This window comes from Zea mays, chromosome 6 (genome assembly GCF_902167145.1).
Source record: "Zea mays cultivar B73 chromosome 6, Zm-B73-REFERENCE-NAM-5.0, whole genome shotgun sequence".
NCBI classification, from domain to species: Eukaryota; Viridiplantae; Streptophyta; class Magnoliopsida; order Poales; family Poaceae; genus Zea; species Zea mays.
The window spans coordinates 118,075,423-118,085,054 of NC_050101.1; the positions used below are offsets into that span (position 1 = coordinate 118,075,423).

Genomic DNA, 9,632 nt, shown 5'->3' on the forward strand with positions numbered 1-9,632 from the left:
GCGTGGGCGCGAAGGATGTCGGGGGTGTGAATCATGGGACGTGGGCGGGGGCAGGCGGGGGCGCGCGAGTGGGGGCAGGTTTGGACGATGATGGTACACTCTTAATAGAGTAGAATATTATTATGTTATGTTTGGTACAACGTTTTTTTAAAAATCTATATAAAAGTTGTAAATAAAATGTACCAAACATGGCCTTGCGCAAACTCATGTTTATGACAGAAGTATTGTCCCTATATCACACCCCCCTCTTATACTTGTGTTTGGTTTAGCCTTTTAACTTTGATTTTTATCTCCTAAAAGCTAACCAAAGGACTAGATCTAGAAAACAACCTTTTTAAAAAAAACCGACTTTCTCATGGTGCAAAACTGAAAGCATCTCTGGACCTACATTTTAGCGGCTTTCGAATGAAACCGTGAAAAAATATATATGGAAGAATTTTTAGCGGCTTTTATTAGGTTCTATCAAATGGTTTTAGGTTTTTTAATAGCTTATGGTCCATAACAATTTTTATAGCTCCCAGTCCATAACTGTTTTTTTCATAGCCACAGCCTAACCAAACATACCCTAAATATGTATATATTTATCGTACTCTTAAATGTTTTGTACATAGTTTAGTTTACTTAACTTATTGTTTAAAGTAGTAAAATAGACAGAGGAAAGGTCCTCTAGAGTAGGGGTTAATTGAATCAGATATGGACGAATATTACTCATTTCATATTTCTCTTCAGATTCGGATCGGATACATATATTATCAAGTTATGTTGGACAAGATTTGAATGGTTATCGACACCTTAAATATCCGACTTTGAGAATACAGATACGGATCTGGTACTGAGTACCCGAACTCGAATACGGATCGGATCTCAGACCTCTTAGACAGATCAAATTTGAATATGGACAGATAATATCCATACAATTTACACCCCTACTCTAGATGATGCTTTAAATGACACTACTCAAGAAATATAGAAGATGGAACCTTGCTCTCTCTCTCTCTCTCTCTCTCTCTTTATATATATATATATATATATATATATATATATATATATATATATATATATATATATATATATATATATATATATATATATAATTTGGAGCCCTGGGCTTCTAGTGGTAGGGAAAGTCCTAACCCAACTGTACCTTTTGGTTCAGCCGCACCACCTCAAGCAGACCAGGCCTCGACCCGTCTATAAAGCTACCCGAGACCACCATGAATTAGGGTTTCTGTGGCGGCAATAGTTGCGTGCGTGCGAGCCTGGCAAGGGCGGATGAATACGACGCGTGCAGGCACGACGATTGTGAAAGCTCTCTTGTGGGTTTGGGTGGTTTGGATGACAACCCTATTAAATAAATGAAAGGTGTGTTAAGTGTTGGATAGGTGTGCTTAGTGTAAAGCTTGTAAAGTTTAACACAAGTGTTCAAGAGTGATGGCCCAAAGGCTGAGTTGATTATGGTTGTGGACATCACAAGTGAAGAAGAACATTTCTTATGTGAGACTCGGTGTGCATAACTCGGAGAGACGGAGACAACTAATCAAGCCAAAGATGGAGGCAAGAAGAGTTTCGAGGTACCGAGTGCATGGGAGAAGGTCATGAAGGTCGAGGAACCCAGAGCCAGGAGTGAAGAAGAATACTTGCAAAGTCAAGGTTGATCGAGTTGATAAGAGATATGGTGCATCGAGGATCATGACTTAAGAATATGACTTACAACCATTGAGGTAACATCTATGGTTATGTGGTGTAAGTTATAAGGCTCAAGATCAAGCTCAAGGCATAGAGCAAGGTCACTAGATGGAGTAGTACTGTCAAAGACAGAACCTGGAAACAATCCAAAAGAGCTAATTTTACTTTGACCCTAAGTTTGGGTTTTCCTTTGTTTGGTTATGTTCTGTGTGACCTATGCAGGGTGATGGATCTCATAGATGGCAATCTAGATCACGTCATGAAGACTTGGAGTTTTGGAGTCCAACATCGATCTCTCTAACTGTGTTGCCTTGTTTTTGATATCACATAGTAATCAGAAACAAGTGACCAACATTAGTGCCCACCTCTGGTGAACTTACTTCGACCACAAGAACCCTCATCAAGCTACCAAAGAAGACATCGACAACTCATGTTGTCCTCATGATCTTGGACACCAACCAAGGAGACGAAGCTCTCCTTCGGGAGGCCAGTTTGCAGAAGAGGAAAGTCATTAGCCCCGACCCCCAGGATGACAAACTCGATCATGAGATCAACAACTTTGAGCTAATTCATCAACAAGTAGAGAAGCGCAAAGAAAGGATGCTCCATCTGTCCGAGTTGCAGAAGAAGATTGATGAAGCAGTCAAAGAAATGTGCAACATTGAATCATACAAAAATCAGTACAATCACAAAGACCTTAGTCACGAAGGACACAACTTCGGCAATCCACCTCTAGAGTCCAAGATTTCCTATATGACGAAGCCTCTCCACTCACACTAGAATTACAAGACACACCCTGGCCACCACTATATAGACCTCCTACACTACCTATGTATGATTGCCTGTCTGATCGAAGCAGTTCTTGATGAGCTACGGAGCTACCATATCCTCTTATGGTGGCAACTCAATAGTCATGGAAAAGTCATTTGTCATGGCGGTCAGAAATGTAGCCCAGACTTGGTACTCCTCGCTTCGGCCAAGAACAATTACTTTGTGGCAAAAGCTGAAGGACATGCTCCTTACCAGCTTTCATGGTTTTCAATCAAAGCATGTCATCGCACAAGCCCTATTCTAGTGCACACAGGACTCAGATGAATACCTTTAGTCATTTATATGAAGGTTTCTCTGTCTTTGGGCTCAAGCACAAGCAGTCCAAGATGACATTGTCATCGAGGCTATGATCAAGGGACTTAGCCAGGTCCAGTAGCTCAGTACTTCGCTAGGAAACCTCCACACCCTCTAGAGAAGTTGCTGCAAAAGATGGATAAGTACATAAGAGATGACAATGATTTCCGCCAAAGAAGGGAAAAAATCCACAAATACACCAAAGCCACTAGGGGATTCGAAGGAAGATTCCATCCTAGATATGTCCGAAGCATTCACAACCTAGCATAGAACGGAGAAAAAATGGTCCAATCTCTAGGGCAGTCAGACCAACAGCAAGCAAGTTCTCAGCAGCAGCATTCTCAGAGCATGGTCTGCTTGTTGGACCCAAGAGGGGGCGAGGAGGCTGAAGCTTTAGTGGCAGGTTCAATGCACCTATAAGGAAGCCATTTTGTTTGTTATGTGGTGAGGATAAATGCCACACAACAAGAACCTACCACCACACCATCAATAAGCAAAAAGAGATTGCTTCTTCAGCTTCTCAACCCTCTTAGCCAAAGGAGGTGTTCAGTACATCTTCGTACTGCTCACCTTGTGTTCCACAGTACGTTCACCCTCAACCAAAGGAGCTAAGGCTGCTTCAACCTTCGGCCTCAAATGCTTCGAGTAACCCTGTGATGAGCGTGTGGTCGCCATCTGCTTCCTTCATCCCAGGACCACCTTCTTATGATCTGGCCCCCTGCTGGTCATCCCAAATTTCTAGCATAAGACATACAACAACGAGATAGAAGGGAGGACTCCAAAGCTCGTACTGTCAACAACATGGTCCTAGAGACCAAACACATATACTAAAGACCCTAAGGGGCTAGGTAAGCAAACCCGAAGCTGCCAAAGAAATAATCCTATGCATTTATGTTTATTTGCAAACTTTTTTATTCTACAATACAATGTAATAATGAGTTGCCACCTTCAAGTGTAGTGACAAAGTGTCACAATCAAAGCTCTGTATGAAAAAATGGTAAAAAAGCTCTGAAGTCGTTCCCAAGGGAATGCATAGCTCAAATGTGATCACCCAGTAAAGGTGAAAAAGCTCTGAAGTCGTTCCTAAGAGAATGCAGAGCTCAAGTATGATAACCTAGTAAAGGTGAAAAAGCTCCAAAATCGCTCCTAAGGGAATGCAGAGCTCAAGTATGATCACCTAGTAAAGGTGAAAAAAGCTCCAAATACGTTGCTAAGGGAATGTAGAGCTCGAGTCAATCATCTAAGTAATAGTCAGAAATCTTCGAAGTCATTCCTATTGGAACGAACAAAACTTGTGTTTCTAATACACCATCATTCCTGAGGGTCTGTAATTATGAATTCAACACACGTCGAAGCTATAAGCTACAAGGAGTATCAGCTTTATAACGTGTGAAAAGAAGGGAAGATGTTTTTTGTCTTTGGCTCAAAAAACAAAGAAGGCTTAAGTTTCACACATCACAAAGGCAAATAATTAATAAACTAAAGCGAGGAAGTTTTATATTATAGAACAGACACTAAAGAGCTTTGAGTGTTTATACCCTTTGCATCACTAATATTACAATAAAAGAAGTTTTTTCAAATAAACACTATCCCTGTATCACTTCGTCATAAATTTTCTCACAGATCTTCCAAATAATGTCATCTGCAGCCTTTTTAGCTAGTTCAGCAGCCTCCACTTTGGCATCGGTAACAACTGCTTCGGCTTGGGTAGCAGTTGCTTCGACTTCTGATTATTTAAATTCAATTATTGCTTGAGAAGTAGAAACTTTTCAGCAAAAGTTAGAAAAAAATTGTAAGCATAGGCGTGAAGCAGTCAAGAGAAAGAAATAAGGAATAAAGGTACCTTCGGCTTCCTTTGGCTACAAGTTTTTTCAGATAGCTGTAGCCTTCTCAGCTACCCTTCGAGCCTGCAATAAGCTGGACATTAGAAAGTGTGCATGCTTCACAAAGGTAAACATAGGTAACTAAGTACAAACCTTCTCCTTATTTTTCATTGACTCTTCGATAGAGATTTCTTTTCCACCCATTGACCATATATCAAACAGGATTTTTTTGCCCATTCCGAAGCTTCAACAATTGATCTCCTGACGCTATCTGCATAAACTTCAAAGTTTGGATATATGCACATCTTCACTTGGCTACATCCAACGTTCAGAAAACTGAAGCAGTGCTTTGGTGCTTGTCCACGCGTAGTAGTCCTTCCGTGTTGAGAGGATACTCTTGTATGCACAGATCTCATTAAGGATCCACTGCATGATCCCAAATGTATCACCATATACAAAATTTCTAGCTCAGGATTTTGCCCCAACAGGGGAGAAGGTCCTCTCCAACTCATTGCAACACCTATTGACCAAGGTAAAGGGATTAGTTTTGAAAACCCAAAAAAATTCGTTGAGTTGCCTCAGATGAACTCTTTCAGCGGAAAGGTCTTCTAATTTCAACTAAGCAACCTCTAAGCTAGCAGCTACTTCGACAGAATACTCTTCTTTTACACGCTTCATTTCGGCTTCAAGTAGCACAAGCTATTTTTCTCTTTTCGCATTCAAAGTTTTGAGCTACGAAACCTTACCTAGAGCTTTGTTATTTTCTTTGGTCAAAGTCTGAACCTCGCTTCGACTCTAAATGAAATCCTATTCCAAAATTTTAGATGCCTTTTCTTTCTCTGCACAGTTGAAACGAACCTCTGATGCTTCGGACCTAAGCTTTACAATTTCCTTCTAGGTAGCTTCGCCCTCAATTTTTTTCATGTTCTTTAGCGCCTTACTTAAAATCAGGCCCTGCAAAGTTAAAAAAACAAATTTTAACCAAGTTTTGTAGTATTTCAACAACCCGAGGCAACAAAAAGTTAACATAGGCGACACCTTCAAATGCGTGTATGCGAGGCAATCCAAAAAATCTTCAGAGAGCATCGTTTATAATATGGCCTCTAGCTTTGGAAAACCTATGTTATCTGCCATGTAGCGGCATACTTCAGTCTCCAAGCAGTCTAGGCATCAATACAAATAGTCCTCACGCCCTCCCCCAAAGGTTGTAGACCCCGAAGAGTACCCAAGTTATTCAGCGAAGTTGACAGCTTTGGCTAACTGTTTAGCACCCATAACATTTCCGGCTGAGTGGTGAACCATGTATCGTCGGCCCCCAAACTCTTGATCAAAAGGCCCTTCACCTAGTAGTGTGTCATTCTCGATGGTCTTCTTGGTATCCTCAATTTCAGTAGGCCCCTTCCCCTTATCATATGTAGTCGCAGGCTTCATAGAACTAGTCTTTTCCTCGGGCACTATGACTACCAGATGTATCGCCGCTAGGGACATGGTCGGCATCTTCAGATCCTCTATCACCTTTTAAACCATAAATAGTGTTTTATGATATTAAGGGCATTGTATTCACATGAGAGGGTATTATAGTACAAATAGTGGATGAAAACGTTATTGGGCTAGCTAATGACCTTTTGTGATACCAAGTTTGCCATAATCCCCTCTATTCAATGCATACTTAGACGATGTTTATGTCCACTCAAGTAAAACACCATAAATCATTATGGCACATCATTTCTCAAAATAAAATAAAGACCATGGAAAACTTAGCCCAATTGCGTGAGAGAACTGTCCAAACACAGGTTAAAGTTGTAAGGCACTTTATCCACCATACACATGCTAAAAATTTGGAATATAAAGAATTCAAAACAATAGATCACACTTTAAACCACAAATAGTGTTTCTTTGATGTTGATGGCATTCTATTTGCACGAAAGGGTATTAGAGTATAACTAGTGGATAAAAACGTTACTGGGCTTGCTAATGACCTTCTGTGATACCAAGTTTCCCATAATCCCCTCTATTCAAGCCATACGTAGATGGTGTTTATGTCCACTCAAGTAAAACACCACACATCACTATGCCACATCGTTCCTCAAAATAAAATAAGGACCATGTAAAATTTAGCCAAATTGCGTTGAAAGGCACCTTTTTCCACCATACAATTGCTAAAAAGTTAGAATGTAAAGAATTCAAAACAATAGATCAGCTTTTAAACCACAAATGGTGTTTCTCTGATGTCGAGGGCATTCTATTCGCACCAGAGAGTAATAAAGTACAACTAGTGGATGAAAACTTTAATGGGCTAGCTAATGACCTTTTGTGATAGCAAGTTTCCTATAATCTCCTCTATTCAAGCCATACCTAGACGATGTTTATGTCCACTCAAGTAAAACACCAAACATCATTATGCTACATCGTTTCTCAAAATAAAATAAACACCATGGAATATTTAGCTAAATTTCATGAGAAAACTATCTGTTGGGGGCTTGTTCTCAAATGCTATGAATCAAGAATAAGGCAACATAGAAATTGTCAAATATTAAGGTCCTTCGTCCTTCGAAACATTATTTCCCTTGGGATATAATGGATTTCAGACGAAGGTTATGAAGGTCATACCTTCATAAACACAACAAATAATGGAGAAGGGTAAAATACACAATATAATTTGAACATATGATTATCATTATTAACTCATTTCTATTTCATTATTGTAGAAATGATAGCAAATTACAAATATACCTTCAGCTCGAAGAAAAGCAAAAATACCAGCGTGATGCAAAAACCAATGTCCAATGCGTGAGTACAAAGGAGCGCGTGAACAGTACGGGGGTACTGTTCACCTATTTATAGGCACAGCTCACAGCCTGTATATAATTACATTTATGCCCTTTACAATGAACTATGATAATGACACAGAATATCATGGGTCTTTAAGTCATTTCATCTTTAAGTCGGTTCACCCCTTCGTCTTGAGACATGTCACTATACCGAAGCTTTATAGTTGATAGCTTCGGCGCTGCTTTGGAGAGGATCTGCCGAAGGTGTTTATTTCTTTAGGATCTTCGGCTACGAAGCATACCCCCAACAGTAGCCCCTTCGCGGTGCTAGATCGTTTTTCGTAACGAGCTTGATCCGTGAAAAATCTTCTAAGCTTCGAGATGCCGAAGATCCGAAAAACACCTTCCCTGAGCTCGTTAGCGAGAAACGATTAAAATAATCGTCGGACACGCGACCCATCTTGCACCGATTGCACTCTTGCCAGCGATTCACCTTCTCGAGCTATGTGGCCCACCGTTCAGTGAGCGCGGGTGACTGTTTGCCCGGTATTGGAGACCTTGCCGATTTACCTTCCCACCTGCAACACTATATAAACAGACGGGTAGGTGTGAAGTTACCACAACATTCATTGCTATTGTACTGTTTTGCTGCCAAATTTTTTAGTCATAGCCGAAGCTTGATCATTGTGCTCACACAAAACCTGCTTCGGCGCAAGTGCAAGAGCTTCGGAAGAAACAAAAAGCCAATTCAAAAAATTTCAAGTCATAATCAAATGGTCAAAGTTCGCTCTACTGCAAGAGTCGATCGCGAGGGAGACGAAACCGAAGCTGCGGAAACTTGTCCGCATTTCGAGACCGGGGGGTCCCCGAGCCGACGAGTGAGTGTGCCGCGTGCCCCAGCCCAGATGGGTCGAGCGCGTGGGCGAGCGCGAAGGGGGGAGAAGCGAGGTGGCCGGAGACAGGCGTGAGAGAGGTGGAGATCCCGCGGCCTTCGTGTTCGTCCCGCGCCCAGGTCGGGTGCGCTTGAAGTAGGGGGGTTACAAGCGTCCACGCGGGTGAGGGAAGCGAGCGGCCCTAAGAGAGCGCCTGTCCCGTCCTCGTCCCGCGCGGCCAACCTTCTCTAAGAAGGCCCTGGTCCTTCCTTTTATAGGCGTAAGGAGAGGATCCAGGTGTACAATGGGGGTGTAGCAGAGTGCTACGTGTCTAGCGGAGGGAGAGCTAGCGCCCTAAGTACATGCCAATGTGGCAGCCGGAGAGATCTTGGCACCCTGCTGGCGTGATGTCGTGGCTGTCGGAGGAGCAACGGAGCATGGCGGAGGGACAGCTGTCGGAGCGGTCGAGTCCTTGCTGACGTCCACCTGCTTCCGTAAGAGAGCTGAGAGCCGCCGTCGTCACAGAGCTTGTGGGGCGCCATCATTGCCCATCTGGCGGAGCTAGCCAGATGGGACACCGGTCTTGTTCTCCATGACTCGAGTCGGCTCGGGGTAGGATGATGATGGCGCTTCCTGTTGACGTGGCGGGCCTATGCCCTAGGTCGGACGACGTGGGGGCTCCTCCGAAGCCGGGGTCGAGTCTGTCTTCCGTGGCCGAGGCCGAGCCCGATTCCCCGGGTCGGGCGAGGCGGAGATCGTTCGGCAGAAGCCCGGGCGGAGTCCGAGCCCTGGGGTCGGGCGAAGCGGAGTTCGTCGTCTTCCGGGTCTTAGCCCGAGTCCGAGCCCTGGGGTCGGGTGGAGCGGAGTTCGCCGTCTTCCGCGTCTGAGCCCGAGTCCGAGCCCTGGGGTCGGGCGGAGCGGAGTTCGTCGTCTTCCGGGTCTGAGCCCGAGTCCGAGCCCTGGGGTCGGGCGAAGCGGAGTTCGTCGTCTTTTGGGTCTTAGCCCGAGTCCGAGCCCTGGGGTCGGGTGAAGCGGAGTTCGTCGTCTTCCGGGTCTTAGCCCGAGTCCGAGCCCTGGGGTCGGGCGGAGCGGAGTTCGCCGTCTTCCGGGTCTTAGCCCGAGTCCGAGCCCTGGGGTCGGGCGGAGCGGAGTTCGTTGTCTTCCGGGTCTGAGCCCGAGTCCGAGCCCTGGGGTCGGGCGAAGCGGAGTTCGTCGTCTTCCGGGTCTTAGCCCGAGTCCGAGCCCTGGGTCGGGCGGAGCGGAGCTTCCTATGGCGCCTTTGGCAAGGCCTGACTGCCTGTCAGACTCACTCTGTTGAGTGGCACTGCAGTCGGAGTGGCGCAGGCGGCGCTGTC

General features: G+C 44.3%; 1 long non-coding RNA gene across 1 annotated transcript; it reads right to left on the reverse strand.

The window, feature by feature from the left end:
* Window positions 1-4,282: 4,282 nt before the first annotated feature.
* On the reverse strand, window positions 4,283-6,283 carry LOC103629906 (uncharacterized). Its single transcript, XR_554705.2, has 4 exons — window positions 5,381-6,283; window positions 4,788-5,154; window positions 4,655-4,718; window positions 4,283-4,576 (listed from the first exon to the last, which is right to left on the reverse strand). It is a non-coding gene; the product is annotated as an uncharacterized lncRNA (long non-coding RNA).
* Between the last annotated feature and the right edge of the window lie 3,349 nt (window positions 6,284-9,632).